The sequence below is a fragment of the Cupressus sempervirens genome, chromosome 11 (assembly GCF_028749045.1).
Source record: "Cupressus sempervirens isolate cs-2001-9-10 chromosome 11, ASM2874904v1, whole genome shotgun sequence".
Classification (NCBI taxonomy): Eukaryota; Viridiplantae; Streptophyta; class Pinopsida; order Cupressales; family Cupressaceae; genus Cupressus; species Cupressus sempervirens.
The window spans coordinates 542,378,159-542,401,537 of NC_143128.1; the positions used below are offsets into that span (position 1 = coordinate 542,378,159).

The 23,379-nt window shown below is 36.5% G+C and overlaps 1 protein-coding gene across 4 annotated transcripts in view; it reads left to right on the forward strand.

Annotated features, from left to right (window-relative positions):
- The window catches only part of LOC149530775 (uncharacterized), a 35,775-nt gene extending 13,714 nt beyond the window's left edge, over nucleotides 1-22,061 (forward strand). For 2 of the 4 annotated variants that reach the window (XM_089810464.1, XM_089810460.1), the window contains exon 4: nucleotides 21,816-22,061. The gene's annotated coding sequence lies outside the window, so the exon portion shown is untranslated. Of the gene's footprint in view, nucleotides 1-18,488; nucleotides 18,950-21,276; nucleotides 21,425-21,815 lie in introns of those variants that run through there. The other 2 variants (XM_089810463.1, XM_089810461.1) reach the window with 2 other exon arrangements.
- Nucleotides 22,062-23,379: the final 1,318 nt, after the last annotated feature.

Consider the following 23,379-nt stretch of genomic DNA (forward strand, 5'->3'; position numbering starts at 1 on the left):
TTAATTACCCTTTTTCTTCTTGAAGTGCTGCTTCTTACCTTTATAAGAATTTCTATTGAGAACATGAAGTTCTTCATCTTCAATTTTCAATCTTCCTCCTTTCTTAAGTTTCCTAGATTCTTGTTCCAGGCAATCTCCTTTAAGTCTATTAAAGTCTGGAAGATTGTCTCTAGCACTTACTCCTTGTGAGAAAGTTTCCAATGAATCAGGTAACCCATCTATAGCCATATGTATTAGTTCCTTGTCTTCAATTATGGTTCCTATAGTTGCAAGTTTGTCTCTTGGACTAGCCACCCTTAGAAAGTAAGAGTTCATAGATTCTCTCTTCTTTATCTGTATATGATTTAGTTGCCTTTTTAGTGCAAGGGTTCTAGTCGCGTTGTTAACTTCATATGCATTTAATAATGCATCCATCATATGAAATGCTGTTGATGTTTCATAAGCATAGGTACTATTTCATTGATTTGCATGGCTTTCCTGTCTCCTTTACTCCAGATAGTTTTATTAGGTTCAACAACAGGTTGCTTGGATTCTAAATCAACAAACTGTTTCACATCATTGTCTTCAAGAATCATCATAATTTTGAATTTCCAAGCAACGAAGTGTTCTTTCCCATCAAACCTGTCCTCGGGTCTAATAATGCTTGCCATTGAAGATAGAAGGATGTTGCTAGATATGAAAGTCAGATTGTCAATTTGTAGAGCCTAGGTTTGACTACCAGAGGTTTGATACCATGTAAAGTTTCTGCAAATTCTACTAGGAATCAGATTGATATAATACCTTCTATATGCTTGCTGTTGATGATCTTCTGTAACCAGACTTGAATGAAGTTGTTCCAATAATATTGGTATTATTCTGGAATTGTTGTACATCTGCAGGTACTCGTCTAGGGCAGTATTGTTAAAGGAGCAGACTATGTTATCTTGTGTGTCCTTTATCTACAACAACACCCTATATAAATATGCAACCAAAGGCGTGTCTTTAGAAGAGACATGTCCCTATCTAGGTCGGCCCTGAATAGTTTCCTTGAAATCGGCGTCCAAAGGAGAAGACCTTTAGTTAGTGTTTAACCTAACTAATTTGACTAAGTTTAGACTTATCAAAATTATCCAAGGGCAATGCTGATTTCAACTAAGACAAGGCAAATATTTATATAGCCCATCTTTAGTAGGGCATTGAATTCATACTCAGATCTGTACAATCTGCACCATCAGACCAGCATGATAAAAAGTTACAGAATTAACAATTATGAGATACCTGCTACAATTCCGACGCTTAAAGTTAACGGCTGAACATTCAGGAGAGTTTATATTTTTAACCAGAGTATGAGATCATTCATCATTGAGAGGAAAATCTTCTTTAACAGATGTTGTTATGCTAACACTGGCATGGCAAATTATACATAAAAAGTTATGATAAACAACCTTCACATTTTGTCAATATGCAACTGCAATAAAGTAATGCCATAGCCTACCAGCCTAAACTTGCAGGACATGGAAGTGTTTCTTGCCACTTTAAAGATCCATATTGTTATTTTTAATAATTTTGAACAAAACCCATAGAGAATCTGTTAATCCATATTGTCATGAGCTCACAAAAAAATTTCTTATTTCCACAGATCTAGGTACTGGACACACCCTTTGGAAGTTTTATATATGAGTCCACCGGTCTCCATTGAATACAATAAATAATATGTGATTTTGTATACTTTAGAGCAGAGCTATCCTCTGAATCTAGCCGAATCATCTTCGCCTTTGTCACATTGGCCCACTTTCCTCATCCACTTCTCATTCTTGAACCAGAAAGGAGTTCTTATAAATTCTACAGAATAGTTTTAATCCAGTGAACAAGGATTTAAATTTTAGAAATAGAGGCTACATATTATTATATAAAACATAGATCTAGAACAAATGGACTGATATTAGAAAGGCCGATTGAAGAAGAAACGGATACCTCTTACTAAAATGCCCTCGGCTCAAAATTGTAATTTCATAGACTCTGCTCATGTTTGTAACAGCATGCAAAAGGATAAAAACCATGGGTTCCTGCATGTTCCCATTTAAAGAATCCCCCGCAGGGAAAAGCCTTTTACATCACAGTCTCTCCAGCATATCTGTTACATTGAATCTGAATTAAAAGTTCCACCCAAGATATTGGATTCAATCTAAGTTAAAAAACCCTTTAATACAATAGCATTTTGATACTAAACTGTATCTAAGATTTCCATGTGCAGATCGTTATTGAAAACCCCAGTAATAGGAAATTGGATTTTATAGAATGGTCTCACCCTGGTATGTCAGAGTCATTGGGCTGAAATCTCCATTTCTCAAACTCATGATCAGGTTGCCTGTCGCAGAAACAAAACTTACATTTGTCTTATGCAAATTAGTAGTGGATCTTTCCTGGCAACGCCAAAGGAAAAATCAGCATCAAAATTGTGCAGAACTGGCATGAGACATGAGGATTCTGATGGGGGGTCCCTACCAGAAATAGCCTATCGGCTAACTAGGATAGGTGACTTCCCAAAGGCAGTGAGTGCAATGAACCTTTGATACTCACGAGAGACAGGCTGTTGTGAACTTTTACTCATGAAATGTGAATCAATGAGAATGACTCAAAAATTATGCATTTGAATCTTAATAAAATATCTCATTAAAGTTGTTGAGTTTTTAGCACAGATAGGAACTTTTGCATAGATCTAGTGTGAATGTGCCAGAAAATGGTTCAAGTTATTCAAATTGTATTTCTCTTTTGAGGATAAAAGTGCAGGTCTTCTATTTACCTAAATAATTTTAATAAAGTGAAGATATACATTAATGATTTAGACTTATCTTTGAACTCCAATATCTTGTAAGAGATAAGGAGAATAAGGAGCTTTTTAAAGATTAGATTTTAAGTTGAGTAGAATAAAGCATTGTTGAAAAAATCAGACCCAACAATAAACTAGGGAAGCTTAATTTTTTTTAAAACTCAAGGAAAAACCTGGCAATAACTCAGCAACTCTATCAAACATTTGAAAATATAAATTTTAAAAAATAATATTCTTCAAAAACTTGTGGGTTTAATGGAAAACCCCTAGTGAGGTCAAGGGGTAGTGCCCCTATCTAGGGACAAAGCCCTCAACAGAGTTGGGGGGTAGTGCTCTTGTGGTGTTTGGGGGTAGTACCCTTGGCGTGTTCCTTGTCGCAATACAAGGCATGGTCAAGGGGTAGAGCCTTTGCCACCAAGTACATATTAAGCCCCTCAAAACTTCATAGACTTTCATGAGGAATATCATTTCCACAGTTTTATCACTTTGACCTCTATGAATCTTGATTTAGACGTCATCACCACTCTTTTAAATTATTATAACCAAACTTATTTGATCATGTAATGTTGGACTAACATGTGTCAACCTTGAAAAATGTCGAATTACAAAGGTCTAAACATATTTGATGGGCACTTTCAAATGGTGGTAACAAGGATTACCATAACAATACTAGATGACTAATACTAAAAAATTAAGAGTGGGAAAAGTTTGCTAAACAATCAGCTCTGTCAGGTTCCATCAATGCCCTAAGTTGCTCTTTTTCTGAAAATCGCCACAATTATGCTTAGTTGCATCCCAACAATGCTTGAAACCCTTGAAAGTTTCAATGTTTGATAAAAAAGATCCATTGAAGAGTTCTTGAAAAGCCATAGTTATATAGAGTTTTTTGATGGGAGGATGTTGTAATATCCCCCTTCTAAAGTCCCCCCTTCGAAGTTGTTTTTTCAATGTGATCAACCAAAAAAGATCCATTAGTAAAAAAATATTAAATTTAATTATACTAATTAATATTTAGATATTAACCTGTTTTTACCTTACACTTTAAGGATTCCTTTAAATCAGGCTTCCTAACCCTCTGTGAGGATCCATGTGTCCTGGAGAGCGGTCCTCGATTACTCTGCCTTCTTCCTTGAAATTGTTATTTAAGTCAGGTTTCATAACCCTCTAGGAGAACCCCTTGTATTCAGCAAAACAACCCTCGATTAGTTAGCCATCTTCTTTAAAGCCTACAAGATTTGTTATCAAATCCCCTACGTTTCCCTTTAATGGGATCAGATTTTACTTATATGGACCAATACCATTCTATCTTATTCCATTTTGGAATGTTCCAATCTAAATTATCTTTTATTCCATAGCCATAACTTATAAGTTCTCCTTATTTGTTTCTTATGCAATGGTAATTTATAGATCCTATTTTATTTTCATCGATGTCCTTCTAAAAAGTCACAACCATTCATAACCATAATCTTTTAAAAAAGTCACAACACTTAATATTTATAACATTTTCGAAGAGTAATAATCATTCATAATTACAATCCTTCTGAAGAATCGCATCCTTTCATGATTTCAACTTTTTGAAAAAGTCCCTTTTATTCTTCTCATTATTTTCCCCTTCCATTAAGCCTTCTTTAACTCCTCTCTTCTCCTCTTCTTCCCCCTCTTCAAAGTGAACTCTCTTCCCTTTTATATCTTAATTTGAAGAATCTCATGTCTTCATTGCATATCTCTTGAGTTTTCCTTAGATTAGGTAATTTATATAATCCCATATTATATTATCTATTTATTTATTTTTTTTATGTTTATTATCATTTATTATTAAATCATATTTAGAAAGGTAACATACTTTCTACAATATTCTCTCTTGTATTTAATTTTATCTATTTATTTATTGGAATTTTAATATTATTTAATTGTTTCAAATCTTATACTAAATTATTTTATTGATAATAGATTATATATATTTAAATATTATTTCATTTTTTATATATTTAATATGATTTTATAATCATTATTTATTTAATAATTTTGTATTACCTAATTATTATTAAGTTCTATCTTAAATGGGGACATGACAGATTTGGAGATGGGGGGTCAAGGGCCTCAATTTGGGGATGATGAGGAGATGATGGCAGATGGCAGTTGAGCAATGGTGGCCTGGGGCGTTGATAATACAAAATGAGTTCAATTGAAATCTTAAAGGCAAAATCTGTAATATAACATCTCTACTAGTGCCCCATGAAAGAAAAACTAGTTTTCACAAAGTTAAAGGTCGTGATCAATATGTAATGGCATGTGCCATATTGCAAGCAACCTAGTGGCATCTTGATGGAGGTGAAAGAGGTGGTGTTGTTGTGGCAGATGTTCCCCTAAGTCCCCATGTCTTAGAAATGTCTCCATTTATGGATTGTTGGGCTTCTTTGGAGGTGGGCCGGGGGGAGGGGATGAGGCATCCCCTTGGAACACTAATTTAGAGTTTGGCTCGTGAGTGCTTGTAGAGTTTTGCATCTACCTTGTAAAGATAGGAGCAAGATAGAGGAATGAAAGATATGGTGAATTTCTGTGGATCTTTGAGATGGACAACTTTTTATTAGAGGTTTCCTTGTAATTTTTTTGAAGGAATGAAAAATTGATTTTCAGCTGTAATTATCTGTAGATTTGGTTTAACTTTTATGCATCCACATTTTGAAGTTTTAACTAGTGTATCATAGTTGCGACGTTTATAAACTTATCTTATCTACGAAAATTCAGGACAACAATTTCTTGGGATTAGAAATTTTTCTTGGTGTTGCAGAGAGGAAATTGGAAGAGTTTGCAGCCAGGTTAGAGAAAAAACACATAGCCTTGAATAATGAATTTTCTTTTTGAAAAGTGCACCGTATCTCCTTGTAAGGTTAGCCATTTTCTTTATGCTGGACCATAGAGTTATTAAAAATGAAAATCAGAGCTAAGATAATAGAAAATTGTGTAGTTTTTTGCATGAAAATCACAAATTTTAATTTGAGAAATCACATGACTTTTTGTGCATATACATTCAAGCTAGGTTTCCTTTTAAAAATTTGCTTCCATTTAACCCTAGTTCTTGCTGTCCTTCCCTTAAGCTTATTGTCAAGTACTGTGAGGGTTGGGATTGCACAGTTACAAGTTTGTATTTGTTTGGAACATAAAATATTTTGCATAAATGAAAGAGTTAATTTTGGAGAAATCAAATATGACAGAGCTCTTAATTGAATAACCTAAACAGATTAGAAGACTAGGTTGCAAGCCACTGATCTTTAATTGCATAACCAGTTGCAATGCTATTGACAATATTTAAAACAATACAACAAGATGCTTACAATATTGTCAAATACCACGAGGGTTGGATTTCAAGTTTGTATTTGTTTGAAACATAACGGCAAACATGGAAAAAAACTCAAAGAGTGTTGGCATCGGGGATTCGTGTTGCAGGCCCCTCGAGTTCTAGTAGCAAGAGGCAGAAGACTAAGGAGGAACTCACGTATCTCACCATCCAGTTCGAGAGTCTTAGTGGAAGCGAATGCAGGAGGTGGTGGCAGGAGACCCTGGAGGTAGACCAGATTAAACAGATTTTGATATGGGCACAGGTACATTGGGCCATCCAGATTCCCATCTTCTCCATCCGGTTGTTCGAATCAGTATTGCGCACCATGATAAAGACATATAGCGCCCGGAGCAGAACAAGTACATTCCTGTATAGGAAGCAGCAGATGACGGTGTCCTTTAAACCTAGAGATTTCACTAGGGTCTTCGGCATGCCTGGCCCCGAAGAGAGGAAAGTGGAAATCAAGAACCATAAACTCTCACGGGAATGGAAGGAGCATTGGATAGATCTAGTGTGCCGGGACCTTACACCCGTGGAGAGGGAGGCAGCGGTTCAGGGGTCAAAGTGCAGAGGGCTTCGTAGGGACTTTATTCGGGAGGGTCACTGGCGGTGTATCATGGACGTCATCAAGAGCAGGTTGACAGGTGCCACTCGAGCTTCAGATATAGCTTTGCCGCAGGTTGTGTTTATGAATGGTATCATGCAGGGAGTGGTATATGATTGGGCCTCAGTCCTGGCTGACTGACAGGATGGAGGAATTTATGACCCTTCAGCAGCGAACATTTTTTATGCCGCACCATGCCATCGGGCTGTTTCTAGAGGTTGCAGCTAGCCAGATTCCACTGGATGATTTTGAGGCTCCTCCAAGGGGCAAGTTGGCAGATGGGGAGCCTCCCATATTCTATTGGCGCCACTTGGATACAGGAGGATCAATAGCAAGCCACAAGAAAGTACTCCGTGGACTGGATGCTTCTGGAGAGACAGCTAGCGGACGGGAGGGCACTTCGGTGAGTGATGGGGTTGAGTCCGTGGACGAAGAAGAGAGCACTTCGGCAGAAGTTGGCGGTGAGGCAGCGGGTAGTGGGCCCACATTCTTTGCCCCTCCTCAACTGTCAACTTCGGCGCATTTGACTACCTTTTCAACAGTCATTGCGCCGTTTGGCCAGCGCCATGCCCTGGTCCTCATGACTCCTCCAGTGGAGGCCGATGTCCCACGGATAATGACGGAGATGGTCCCACGGACAGTGACAGAAGTTCTCCCACAGATAGCGACAGATGTTGTCCCTCGGACAGTCGCCAAGATATTGTCGATGGTTGTAGCGGAGGTGGTTCCAGTTGCCAGCGGAGCAAGTTTCACAACTAGATGTTGTTACCATTGCAGTCTCACAGAGAGCACAGTTGCCACCGTCGGAGCCTGAACCTCAGGTTCGGTTGGATGTGATTGATTGTGATGCAGTTGTCATTGTTTCGTCATCTTTGTTAGCCCAGCCAGTACCGGAGGAGAACATGGAGCTCGCACAGTCAGACCAACCGGAGGTGATGGATAGAGCTAGTGTGTTTTTGAGGCAGCAGTTCCGACTCACTCTGGCCAAGCAGGGTCCGTCCATTCAGTCTCCTAGGCGTTCAGGAACATCACCGGCAGTACCAAAGCCTCAGTTGCAGGAGGAGGGAATGCCACATGCCGTGGTTGCGCCAAGAGCAGAGGAGGCGGCACCGGATGTGGGCATGGCTCCTGTTGATAAGGAGAAGAGTGATGCGGAATGGTCATTGGAGGACTTCGCCAAGGAGGATTACGGGTCGGATGAGGACAGGTGCCGAGATTACCTCAGGACTATGAAGTCTGCGTTGAAGAAGGGACACGATGTGGCAATTCAGGCTTTGACTCGGCGAAGAGAGTGGCATTTGATTCGAGCGTATATTCATGAGGTTTGTCCTCGACGATTTCAGACTTGTTTTGTAGATAGGGGTTGGCCGGCAGTGGAGACAGCTGAGATGTTGGCAGATTGGGCTACTGAGCCGGAGTTGGGATCCAGTGACACCCCTATGATGAAGCTGGTACATGAGATTGTGGGATTGTACAAGGATGTTTACTATGCTCGTCGACGTGTGAAGGCGGACAGGGTTGTAGTAGAGAGATCATTGGCAGCGGAGAGAGAGGGTAGAGAGAAGCTAGCCGCCGATTTGGTCGACCAGTAGGCAGCATGGGCCGTAGAGCGGGCAGCACTACTGGCAGATATGGCAGCAGTGGTGTAGGAGAGGGACGTGGCTAGGCAAGGTACAGAAGCGGCTGTCTGAGATAAGGATGCGACAGAGCACGAGATGCAGTTAGCTAGGAGGCAGGCTATGGATGCTGTGCTTCTTCTAAAGGAAGCTGTCGAGGTTAATTCTCAGATTCAGACAGATCTCTGCATCAGAACAGAGCAGGTGTATGAGTTGCGTCGCCAGCAACACTCTTCTGAGACGCCCCCTTCTCTCTAGTATTTCTTTTGTTGTCTATAAGTTGTCTCCTAATTTTGTTAGTCGTCTGGAGATGACTGTTCTTTTTGGGGGGGATGGTGTCAGCCGACTGGATGGTCCTAGCGGTGTTTCTGTAGTTGACGGAATGATTGTCGTCGATGTTTTGTATTTTCTAGCCGACGGGTAAATAGTTTGTGGCGGACATAATGTTTGTGGCCGACAGACTCCTTTGGGAAGGTTCGACGGATAGTATTTATATCCCGTCTGGGATCATTGAAAATGATCATCTTCTATTATTCATCTTATCAAGCATAATGTATGTTGGGCATATGCGAATATAATTCTGCTATTCTATTCCATTGTCTGTATGCGTTGATTTCTTTACCAGTACGGTAAACAACAAGCTTGATGAGGATCACATTCTTTCAATGAAAAAAAAACCATTGAGAATTTTAGCATTGGAGAATTTGTTGATGTGGAGGGAAACATATATTAAACAAGCAGTGCTCGGTACTAAAGACACGCGGACAAATCACAAGTGGTCCGAGGAGAAAGGGCATAATACTAATTATGTCGACAAGGACAGACAGGTGCTTGTAGTTGTGTCTTGCTCGAGACATGTGGATGAAAAATTAGACAAGGGGATATTACTGCAACCACGACCAAGTAAAATTTGTTGAACCCTACATAGCTGCTGATGTATTCTATAAAACCCCATGACCATTGATGTGACTAGTGTATAAGGTAAGTGAAAAATATCAAGAAGGCTCAATCCCAATCGAGTCTAACAGAAGGGGATCACGAGAAATTAGAGAGGATTATACCTTGACTTGACATCGAATAAGGACAACGAGATACTAACGTGCCTGTATAAAGGAAAATCATGATAATATAAGGTGGACCCTATCTAGGGTTTAAGATATCGGCCCTCCATATGCCCAATAAAGAAACAATGGGAAAGCTTTCGAATGACATTTGTATCTTTTAGAACATCAATACTCTCATATTATATGGTATTTGTCACTTGTAAATTGGATGGGCTACAACAGATGTATCATTTGGCTTCTTATTAAGAAGAATGATGCATAGATGAGTCACAATCTCCATAGTGAGCTTCTATTTACTCTATGTTAGCCAATGTTACCATCGCTTCTACCCCATAAATCATAATGTTTATAGAACAAAGGATATATGTTATCGTAGAATCTATGTTCGATGAGTCTATTCTAGACAACGACTTCCAGGAACAAGCAAGCACAGGATCTTGATATGAGACTGAAAACTATCTCCCCCTTCATCATGTGACCGAGGTATGCTTCTATGTAGCCTTTTGACAAAGTTCATCTTGGAAGAAAGATCAATCTAGGGATGAGAAGCTGATCTCTTAAATCGACACAAGTGGATTAACAAGCAAGCACAGGATCTTGATATGAGACTGAAAACTATCTCCCCCTTCATCATGTGACCGAGGTATGCTTCTATGTAGCCTTTTGACAAAGTTCATCTTGGAAGAAAGATCAATCTAGGGATGAGAAGCTGATCTCTTAAATCGACACAAGTGGATTATTATATCAACATCAAGGGGCTATTATATTGACAAACAGGAATAAAATATTATTCATATTGCCACAATGGCAAATACAAGATGAAAAGCATATTCGAAAAGGAGATTAAACATAAATGAGTGAATTCCTTACTGAGCGAATAGAATAATGATTATGGATTATTGATGAATTCTCATGCATTGGCAAGAAATAATACATAACTCCCGAAAAGATTAGGTGAATAAGATAGGGGTGATGTGTAAATACAAATACAATGGGATCCAAGATCAAGTATATATGAAAAGGTATGAGGAATATTTGACCCTCTATTATATATTGTGAAGAGTAACCTCACTCGCGGAAGTTACAAGGTATGAGGAAGAGCATTTAAATTCTATATGTTTGTTATTCCATTTCATAATTAGGTTATTTATTTTATAAAGAGATGAAGGATTAGATTATTATTGAGAGTTGTCATGTTCTAATAAACTAATCCACAATATTATAAAAGTTTATAATATTGTTATGAAATATCATTATAACAATCAAATTGAGTCTAAATATGCATTATTAAAATGGTTATTTTTAATGTGATTATACATTGTTCTCTTGCAAGGAATCTAATAATTAATACTATTAGTAAACGACGGATAAGTCTATAAGAAGCATTGCATCGATTATGTAGTGGATAGGGAGTGTGCATAAGGGGAAGAGTAAAGCACCCATGTTGGGGTAAGAGAGCTCCACATAGGTCGTGTCCAACCTCGAGTAGTTGTGAACCTACCATCCCTTATGCGATGTGATAAATGTAGAAAATGGATGTTATTTGGAATTTCTAATAGAACTTACTGATGATATTTACAACTTGGTTTAGATACAATTAATTAAATTAAGTTTCAACTTCTAGTGAATCTCATATCCTTTGGAGGATCATTCTAAGCCGACCTAATAGAAGGGGACATTAAAAGTAATAAATAATTGTTTTGATTACAATATTAATGTCTAATGGTATGAAAGACTATATAAAAGGATATATATATGTACAGTTAAGTATTTATCCTTGAGTATTTTATTTAGCTATTAATGTAGTCTCTCTCTCTTATATTTTTTATAAGAGCTACGTGCCTTGATTTTTTCCTCCGAGAATGTTATTATAGGAAAAGAGGGAGATTGAGAATCAAAGGGAGGTTGATATTTCATGTAACCTTGAAAGAGATGGAGAAGACTAAGGATGCTATTTAGCTAATCTTCAGTGATCTCAGTCTTATTGATCAAGAGGGAGCAAACAATGTTGAGGTGGATTTCTCTAGTGATCAATAAATTGCCATTGTCAAGAGGACCATGATTCATACATCGTGATCATGTGATTTTAATGGGCCTACCCCCTATGTACATCATGAGGAAGTGATGACTTCTAAATGATGTTACTAGTCATTCATGTAGCACAATCGTACTTAATCAAGATATTGGTGTATTGTGGATGAGTTTGATAAAATGGAAGGAGATGTTCGCTTCTACTTTTAAACTAAATAAATGTTTGGACCTTCAATGGCTAAAAAGAGAAAGTTGGAACTTAGGAATTTTTTATATTTAATACAAAATTGTTCAACAAAAGAGGAATGAGTGGAAATTTTACATTGTGGGGCGAATAATAGTCAATGTTTCATTCCCACTTGAACCTTATTTAGAGAGGAGATGTTCCATTCTGAAATAATCTAAGAAAACAATTTCTAAATCTTCATGTGCAAATAAGTATTCTTATCTTTTACATTTACCTTCTCTTTGTAGTCTCTCTTATTTGTAATTTCTATACATACTATAAAGGTTATTTGCCTTGATATTTTCCTTTATGCTTGAGGATGTTCTTATAGGAAAAAAAGTTGGTACTTTACACATGCTACTAGATATTGTGCAGACTCAACGTAATGATAGTAACTCCAAAGACCTTGATGATCAAGATGATAAGGCTCTCATCTTTGATGATTGAGATTATGAGATTCTTCTACATTAAGATGGAGTATGACACTTCTTCGAAGGCAACATAGGAGCTTAAAAGATTGATATGCAGAGGGAGTCTAGAAATACATGTGGGTAATTGCATGATGTTGACGAACTTACTCCTACGTATATCATGAGGAAATGATGACTTATCACCAGAAAATTAGAAAATTGATATCAGATTTAGAGTGAGTTTGACAACCATCCTTGGGTGAAGAGGTTTTTTTTGAGGAAGTAACTAGAGGACCTGACTTCCCAGGATTGATGTTTAGAGGGAGAAATTTTGAGATGCAATCCTTTGTGGATGATATCTTATTATGAGGAGAATTTTTAAGAGAAATTCTTTATAATGCGCTCTCCTCTATGAGAGAGAAGTATGAGGTGAAAACCCTTTGTTCCACCCTCTATCTTGGTCCATGGTAGATATCATGTGAGTTATCACATGATGTTGTTGTGATTATGTCATGAAAGATGACGATCTTTCATTGATGTATATATTTAGAGGGGAGCTATTGAAAGGTGATGATCTTATCAATAGCTGGACCTATTATCATAATAGACTACATTAAGTTGTTGTCCCAGAGTGCCAGAAGTTATGATAACGAATAGAAGGTAACTATTGAAAGGTGACGATCTTATCAATAGTATACCTATCTTCTAACACCAAAATGTGTTGGAGCAAGTACTATCATGGTATTTCGAGCTGGATTTTGCCGGACACCATGAAAGATGTTATGGTTCTTCGGGCTGGATCTTGCCGAACACCATAACTTAAATTTATTGTAGACCACACTTAAAGTGGTGTTTAAACTTATGTTAAAGTTATAGAAATTACTTAATTTTCCCGTTTTGCTAAAAGAAGTGTTGAGAAATTTAGCCTCATTGTGAATCGTAGCCAATTTCATATATAATATATGTAATATATATATGTGTGTGCTGATGGGTTTATGTTGATATCCTTAAATATACCATTCTAGGAATATCATACTGAGATGATATTTCTTCGTATACTCAAGAACATAATATGTTCTTTATCAATCCTTCCTAACTAAGAGGGAGTGTTAAGTTTGTAGTTACTGTCAAATTGATATAATTGTAAGATTCATTATTGATGGTAAATTTTTATCATTAGATAAATATTCTTATATATATATATATATATATATATATATATATATATATATATATATATATATGTATGTATGTATATATGTATATGTATGTATATGTATATGTATATATAAATATATTATACATATGGTTATACTAACTAAATGATGATTAATTATAGAGACATGTCTCTTCATGAGACATGTTTCCTTCCTCTCTTATTTATGAGTCCTCAAATCTGCATTTATAACATGGCAATATAATTACATTTGCAGAACCGATCCATGTTACTCAACAAACTCCATACCCAGTTGCAATACCATTGACAATATATAAAACAACAAAACAAGAAGCTTGCACTTAATATTTCTATCTCAAAGTGAAATGTTGACATACAACAATTGCCTTTTCAAATATCTACTACCCTTTTAAACTCAGATTTGAAAGCTTCTTATGGAAACACCAACAAGAGAACTGCTACTGAAAAAAAAGACCAAATTGTTGTTAAGCTGCCCAACACACTTTAAATTCACTTAAATCTTTCAATGGAAACAAACTGAATAAAAATTCACTTAAATTTCTGTCAAGGTGCCCAACTCAGAGAATTTTGAGTATGAAGAAGTAGAAGTTCTTGAGAGGGCCAGATTCACAAAGGCCAAGCTGGAAGGTCATGTTAAAATTTGGTGGGAGAAGTTTACTTGGAGAGAAATAGAAGGGCAAGAGAGAAGATAACAAGATTGGATCAAATGGTGGAAAAATTGAAGAGACAGTTCATTCTTATTGACTATCAGCTTGATTTAGGTAAGAAAATACAAGGGTTGAAGCAAACAAGAAGATCTTTCTAGGAATGCACAAAAGAGTTTTATCAAGTCCTTTGAACAGATCATTCTGAAATCAACAAGGAAAAGTTTGCCTATTACATAAATGGGCTGAGGCCCAGTATTCTAGAAGAGTTGAAAATGGTAAGAATGTCTACCATGAAGATGCATATCAATTTGCTTTAAAGGGAGAAGAAATTGAATAAGAAGTTTGAGAGAAAAAAAACTAGATGAGGGACGGTCCAATAGAGGTCGGAATGAAGATAGGAAAATAATGGTGACTCTAGTAGTAGTCAAAATCAGAGGGAAAATAACTCTCATCTTCCTCACAATTAAAATAACAAAAATCAGAGAGGAAAAGGAAGACGATGAGGACTTGGAAGAGGAGGTTTTCGTTGAACGTGTTTCAAATGTGGAGGACATAGAGTTTGCAAATTTCCCTCAACTTCAAGGGAGGACAAATAAAATGCCAAACAACAATGCACGAGTTGCACTTGTAGATGAAGATTCCGAGTCATCACATTTTGAAGATGCTGAAAGAGGAGAATTCCTTGTTACCAAACGAGATTTGCTAAATGGGGAGAAGGACCTTGAGTAAAGGAATAATTTGTTTCACGTAAAATGTAAGTGTAATGATAAAGTATACAATGTTATTATTGATGGAGGTAGTACCAATAATCTTGTCTCAAAGAAAATGGTTAATAAATTGAAGTTAGAGAGAAGAAAGCATTTGAAGTCTTACTGGATTGGTTGGTTGCGAAGGATCACGGGGCTTTGGTCAATGAACATCTTTTAGGAAATTTCAAAATTTGAAACTATTAATGAGGTATTGTGTGATATTATGGTTATGGATGTTTGTCATCTATTGTTAAGGACACCATTTTAATTTGATCATCTTGCAGTACATGATGGGTATACAAATACTTATTCTTTGACAAAAGATGGAGTTTGATTCAAGTTGAAGTCATTAAAGGAAATAGAGGAAAAGGTATGTGGTAATGGAATTATATGTCTAGTTGATGAAATAAAGTTTCTAAAAGACATGAAACATGAGCATATATGTTTTACTTTATTTCCAAAAGTCGTTAAGGAGGGAGTAGATATACGTGTGGAAGCGGCAGATTTGTTGGATGAGATTGAGGACATCATATTTGATAATGTACTTGATGGATTACCACCAGCAAGAAAGGTTCGTCATCAAATGGACTTGATTCTTGGAGTTAGTTTGCCAAATAAGACAACCCATAGAATAACTCTATCAGAGTGAAGAGATGGACAAATAGGTCCAATAATTATTGTGAATGGGGTTGATTTGAGAGAGTTTAAGTTCTTGTGCTGTACCAACAGTATTAACACTAAAGAGAAATGGAGAATGGAGGATGTGTTCAAATTTTTGGATTACCAATAAGATTACTATCAAATATAAGTTTTATTTGCCAAGGATGGATGACATTATGAATTATTTGAGTGGAGTTGAGTCCTTCAAAAAAATAGATATGAAGATTGGATATCACCAAATTTGGATTAGAGAAGGAGATGAATGGACAACCTGGTAGACAAAGGAGGGCATTAATAAGTGGTTAGTCATGCCCTTTGAGCTAACCAATGCATCGAACACATTCATGTGGCTCATGAACAAGGTATTGAAAGATTTTTGAACAAGTGGTATATTGTTTACTTGGATAATATTTTGATTTAGTAAGACATTGGGAGAACATAAAATGCATATTCGTGGGGTCTTTGAGAGTCTGTTGGGATAAAAATGTTGATTAATTTGGAGAAGTACAATTTTATGGAGTTCGTGTACCTAGGATTTGTTATCTTATCAAATGGTCTTAAAATGGACCCAGAGAAAGTGAAGGCTTTCCTTGAATGGCCTACTCCACAGAGTGCTATTGAAGTAAGATCTTTTCATGGTTTGGCTAGCTTTTATAGAAAGTTTATCAAAAATTTCAGTAGTATATGTGGACCCCTAACCAAAACAATGAGAGGGCGATCAAAAAGAGTTAAAGTGGACTACAAGAGTAACGAAGAATTTTGATTCTTTTGAAAAGAAAAGTCACATAACAACTTGTTTTTGCACTTCCAAAATTTAATAAGGTATTTCAAGTAGACCGTGATGCTAGTGGCAATGTTACTGGAGTTGTTTTGAGTAGGAAGGTAAATCCATTGCTTATTTTAGTGAAAAATTGAACAATGCCAAGAGAAAATATTTGTTTTATGATCAAGAGTTTTATGTTGTATTTCAAGCGTTGAGGAAGTGGTGACATTATCTTGCCCAAAGAGTTTATTTTGTTTACTAATCATCAAGCTTTACAATATTTGAATAACCAAGGAAAGTTGAATAAAAAACTTTAAAAATGGGCAGAGTATTTGTAGAGTTACACTTTTGCTTTGAAACACAGTAGTGGAAAGTCTGTTGTAGATGCCTTGAGGAGGCAAAATTTATTGACAAAGATGGAGGTCAAAGTTGTTGGGTTCAAGGAACTCAAGAGTTTGTATCCTGAGGATCTTGAGTATGTTGAAGCTTGGAGAGCATGTGAAATATTTGTTACTCTAAATAGGACCAGATGGTTGGAAATTATAATCCAAGATGGTATGTTATTCAAAGGTAGCCAGTTATGCATTCCAAAGAGTTCCACGAGGGAGAATCTAATCTAAGAGAAGCATATGGAGGATTAGCTGGACAATTTAGTTGAGATAAAACTATTGCTTTGGTTAGTGAGCATTATTGGTCAAAATTGCATCAAGATGTTAAAAAGCTTGTACAAAATTGTACAATATGTTAGATGGCAAAAGAACCATGCAAAATACATAGTTATATCAGCCATTACATGTACTAGAGAAGCCATAAGAGGATATTGGTATGCACTTTGTTCTTGGTCTACCAAGGCCTCAAAGAGGGCATGATTCTATTTTTGCGGTAGTTGACAAGTTCTCGAAAATGAGATATTTAATTCCTTTTACAAAGATTAATGATGTTGTTCATGTGGTAGAATTGTTTTTAAGGGAGATTGTTTACTTTAGCTCCATGCTTTCAAAGAACAATGACCCAACATGCAAAGATAAAACATGACTACTTTAAATTTAGCTAATCCTTTCTTAGACAGTATATTTGTTTGATAAGTGTCGTTGTAGTATATTGAGTTAGTTACAAAGTTATAAATGTTGCCCTTGAGGATTTTTGGTGGGAAGATTAGGTGCAAGAACACCAACTCTTCAGCCTTACCATGCATCATTGTGCCAATGCATCAGTACTTCTCAGTTTTGCGAAACTTGCAAAAGACTAACAAAACTTGGGAGTTCTCATGAGTCAAAATGATAGACAAGTTACTAACTCAAAAACTTGTCAATGAATTTTTTGGAAAACTCAGCAACGAGTTTTTGAAGAACTCATGACAATGTTTTCCTATAAAACTCTCAAGTAAATGCAAATAAATCCCAAGTTTTGTATAAAAAAGTTGTCCAACATATAATTGGTTATTTCTTTTTTCTATTTTGCAGTATAAAAACCACGATTTTCATGGCTGTACCTTGACCTCATTGTAGGTGTTGCCCTCGAATCCTGACAAGGGGGCTGCACCTCAAACTTGTTGGGGCATTGTTCCCAAACCTTAATCCCGTAGGGTGTGTTGCCCCTAGACCCCCATGAGAAGCACTACTCCTCAACCTCGTTGGGATCTCGACTCCCAAATCCCCAATATATTTTGGAATCTATAAAATCCCACTGGGGGTAGGGTATGTACGCCTCGTTCGTAGTGCCAAGCACCTCTCGGAAAAGAGTATGAGGTAGTCCCATATCACTGTCACCGTATGTAAACCCAAAAACTATGGCATAGTGTCGTGGACTATAAAAAAACCACCTCACCTAAAATGAAAAACTTGATTAGAATGAAGGGGTGATGGAAAATTGGGTTACCACTGTTGAGTGTGCCTACTTGGATATTATTGCACAAATTGCACTTATACATATGACCACTCTTGAGTGTGCCTACAACTGCACAACTTATACATATGACATGGTTAGGGGAATGGCATTATGACTCATTTAGAGTTGAACTTGTTTTTGGTCTATGGTAAGTTCTAAATTATAATTTGATTTGTATATGATGGAAGTTTGTAATATGCTTAACAAATTTAGTAATATGTGTGTTTTAAAGAATATTTTTGAACCTTTATGTATATAAAATGTACGATAAAATTGTTGAGTTACTGTCAAGTTTTTCCCCGGTTTTTGCTGAGTTCAGAGTTTTTAAAAGTTTTGGGCTCACTAAGTTATTGCCAAGTCCAAGTTCTTCAATTATGGTGCTTCTTGGTGTGGGTGCATTTGTAGCATGTTTTAGGTCATTCATACGAAGAAAAACAATAGGTTGATCCGAAAGCACCTTACTAACCTTGATTTTGTGCGATAGAGCTTCCGTCTTCATCTCAAAGAGGTTGAGGGAAAACTTGAATGGCATCGATCTATATTCAGACTGGATTGCTGAGATGTGGAATTCATTCTTTGCAAAGGAGATAGCTGATTTTGAGGGTGAAGCAACATAATGGGCAATAGATGTTGAAGTATGGGCAAGTGGAGGCACAAGTGATAGGAGGGGTTCCATTAAATGGTGACCATGATATGCTTGATGATGCTATTGTTGCTCAGGAGGACTCTTTACTGTCTAGTGGGCATCACCATTGAGGAACGTTTGTCAATGGATAAAATTGTAAAAATACATTTTACGGATATGTAATATTTATGATGATGACAGCCGATCAATCATAGTATTGTATATAATGTTGACATGCAGTGTGCCATTTTGTATCAAAAACTAACAAAAAATACCTATGAGTTTTCTAAATTTATTATTCACTTATGTATTTTTTTAAATATTTGATTCCCAAGCCTGAGTCAAAATTTTGGCTTACCAAGTTTAAATATTTGAACCACAGTTGTCCAGTCAGTGTAAATTAAGATGGGATCTGAAATGTCTGTGTCATCAAGTACTGTAGGTTTAATGACTGTTGGGTGGAGGCATTTTGACGAGATTTTCTCAAAATGTATTTTAAAGTTTCAATGCTCCAAGATAGAGCAAGACACAATCCTTGCAAAGGTGCACTTTTGAGATATTGACAATGATTATCCAAGCACTGTGAAGGTTAACCAGTGGCTGGCTATGTTTGCAAAAGCTAAATAAAGCATCAACCATCTTCATAACCTTTTAGGGGAACAAGAAAGGATAGCCACATCATGAAAAAAAAGTGGTAGTCAAGATATAATGCAGTATGAGTAGACAACCATTATGCTACTGACGAAATATTCAGGCATCTACTTTTCAACTGTCAAATATCCCACTATGCTATGATTTGTAAAATGTAATCGTCTTTTGAGTGTTTGATTACATAAAAGTGAACCTACTAGACAAAAGCATTTAGACACTGTTGAAAATTAAGTACAGAATGTGTGGACCTGCAATTATTTGATATAAACTTGAAGAGATAGGTCAGATGTTTTACACACGAGTACTACCCATTGGAATGTATAATCTCTTTTTTCAGCTTTTATATGTGTATATTTATTGTTCTACAAGCCTGTTGAGACTTACATAAGTGATAGCCAAAATTGTTGGAGTTAGATGAAAGCCTTTCATATATCTCATTCTATTTTTCATCTGGGTCGAGAGTCAGAGAGACATTATACTTAGTGTGGAGAGTGTTTGATTAGTTTGGAGTTGTACGTGTGTCATAGTCAACATCTTTCTTAACCATGCAATGTTGAATATGTTTAAAACTTAAATAGTGGTTGAACTAAGTTACCGATGCTAGTTCTGATGCTAATGTGGGTGTGGGGTGTTGATGTACGGATGCGTGCATTTTTTTTTTTTGTGGGGGGGGTTGGGGGGCAATTTTGGATGCATTTGGGTGCGTCCAAATACACACACACACACACACACACACAATAACTTACGTATGCAAAGAAATGCAAGAAACATACAAAAATAATCCATTCCATAGGATGACACTTCACCATTGATAGTTCGAATTGAAATAAGAAGAGAGCCCAGCTGCAAACAAAAAGAGAAGAATGGGCAATAAATTATCTCTTTTAGGGCCGTTTTAAGGTGTATCAGCAAAAAGGAGCAAAAATAGAATTAAAAAAATCCATTAAACATGCTTTTTAAAGTCACTTAAGTGACTGGGCGTTGAAAAAGTCAAGGGTGCTCTTCAGATGTGCCCGGGTGCTATCTGGGTTCTGTCTGTGTGCTCTTGGGAGCATCCTGAGCACATCCACAGTTGCTGGGCATGCTTCCTGGACGCACCAGTGCAACATCCAAAAGCTCCAGCGCATCCTAACGCACCAGCATCAGCACCTGTTGTTTCTGGGAGAGAATCAGTATCTAAGGTTGAAAGTATAATATTATGGTATATTGGCAATAAATAGGAAAGATGTTTAGGTGATCAAGGATGGATAGATTCGCATGATTCATTGAGTTGGATTTCCTGGCATGTTATAATGGCAATTTAAATTATAGGAGATTCAGAACTAAAGAATTCATACAGACCAACACTTTAATTCACATTGATATGAAGAATTTTAAAGTTGAAAATTTCAATAACAATTTTAATCTCACGTCCATCTTTGTATATGTTGCCTTCTTCACATGGTTTTAAAATGGTGTTAATGTGTCTGAAGACATTTCTAGTGTAGGGTGCTAGTTGTGTATGGTTAACCAAGATAGTGTTTAATTTGCAAGGAGTTGTAAGATGCTAAGTATTGCTCATGTGTCTAATAAACAAGAAAGGCCCAAAAATTGAAATGGTTATCATTATTTACATCCTGTAGTATTCTAAGGTTGCATGCTGACATATAATTGCTGTCATCTATTAGAGATCATGTAAAGAGGAGTCTAAGCTACTGGTGTCACGAAGAGAAGTCAAATCATCAAATTCTATGCTTATTGAATGACAATATTGCAATTTGATTGTTTTATGTTATTAGCAAGAGTTTACAAACTAAGATATTGAAGGAGTTAGTTTCTAAAGTTTCTTTTTGAAAAATATCCCAGACAGGAAAGCAAAAGTCAGTCAGTCCTGGGCCAAATTCATATAGCAAGATTTCAATCTGTATAAACAAATTGATTTTAAGTTTCATTTCTGAATAGTAGGGGAAGTCTGGATAGTTGGAAAGCCATATCTTCTTATATTTTTCAATAGCAGATTTAGCCAGTTGTGCTATTGGAGAGGTCAAAGTTCAGTTGTCATGGTGGAATGTATCTGAACTTGAAGGGCAGACTTACGTTTTACCACTGTTATGAGACATGACTGTATAGGTAATACAATCTGGAAGCGTTCTAAAATTGTTAAAGGAATGTATGCAAATTTTCAGGGACTTACTATCATGTGAGCATGATTGGGTAGAATTTAAATCTTGTACACAGTAAGAAAAAAATGTCAAGTGCTTTAAATCACACAGATGAAATTTCTGTAAACAGAAAATCAATAAGACATTTATGTGTTTGTTTATTCATAGTTTCTTAATGTAGACTCCTAAATACTTGATGCGAAGATATCTTTTACTGTATTGGATTTGCATTGATAACATTAATGAAAGCTTTCAATTCGTGTACTTACAGTTTTAACCTTTGTGGATTGATTCTGTGACCTTGTATTGAGTATTCTGCAGTAAATATTAAAACTCTAATTTTTCTTCTAACAACTTAGCTCTTCACACTTAATATTCTCTGGCTTTATTGCAGACTCGTACCATCCTTTTGATTTATCTACTGATAATAATTCTCGAATCTATAGCAGCAGATGCATCAAATAGGAGAGAAAGCAAGGTCTTGCATATGTTTTTTTTCATATATAATCCTCTAATGAAATAACCTTTCAATTTTCACATTTTGGTATAAGCCAAAAGTGTATAATGTTTGCCAAATTTAAAGGCAAGGAGCTGTAGTAATTTCATAATTGTATTTTAAATCATAGAATATATTTTAGCATCTCTGAGTTGTTTTGGTTGCCATTGTATTCATGGATAAAATTCTTATATTTCATCCTTAACATTAATATAATAGTAAACTTGCATGCTTAAAGAAACACCCGGAGATACAAAGTAAATTCAAGGCTTCTCATTTTTCTTGCTATGAAAATGTTGTGGATGACATGAGCTGCTTATAGATTATTTCCAAAAACTAAATCAAATTATAAAATTTAGTTTTGGAAAGGTTATCCCTGAAGTTTTCCTTCATAATCACAAACAATGTTAATGTGAAAAAGATTTGGTTGAAGAGATTGGGATGCTTGAATTTTGGAAATTTCAATATATCATCACTACCTGGCCTGAAAAGGAGTGTGACTAATCCTTGCTTGCAATACAAATCACTCTTCTTACAATGTGGCTGTAACCCGTTCCAGTTTTCATCCCCTAGAGGTCATATGATCACAGATTCTAGTGTTATTTGTTACTAAATCAGGTTTTCCATACACTATTTGTATTTGGCCTATTAAAGTCAACAATTTTAGTAGGAAAGAGGTCTTGAATTGTGCTGATTAGGATATTCTTCATTATGCCTATAGGCTAAGTTACCGATGCTAGTTCTGATGCTAATGCGGGTGCAGGGTGCTGATGCACGGATGCACGATTTTCTTTTGGGGGTTTTTTGGATGCGTTTGGGTGTGTCCAACTACACACACACACACACACACACACACACACACATACACTTTCTAACTTATGTATGCAAAGAAATGCAAGAAATATACAAAAATAAACCATTCCATACCATGATACTTCACCATTGATGGTTCAAATTGAAATAAGAAGAGAGCCCAGCTGCAAACAAAATGAGAAGAATGACCAATGAATGATCTCTTTTAGGGCTGTTTTAGGGTATAGGAGCAAAAATGAGCAAAAATAGAATTAAAAAAATGAATTAACACATGCTTTTAAAAGTCATTTAAGTGACTGGGCATTGAAAAAGTCAAGGGTGCTCTCCAAATATGCCCAGGTGTTGTTTGGGTGCTCTTGGAAGCATCCCAAGCACATCCACAGTTGCTGGGCATGCTTCCTGGACGCACCAGTGCAGCATCCAAAAGCTCCAGCGCATCCTAATGCACCAGCATCAGCACCCGATGTTTGTGGGAGAGAATCAGTATCTAAGCCTATAGGCAATAGGCATAATTGCAATGAGAGAAAGGTGATTTTATTGAAGTGAATGGACTAAAAAAACCTCCCCAACATAAATTTAATGGACACATGCATCAGATTTTCATTCAGTTTAGTTGTCCTTTGAAATGACCTCCCTGCCTCCCACCCTC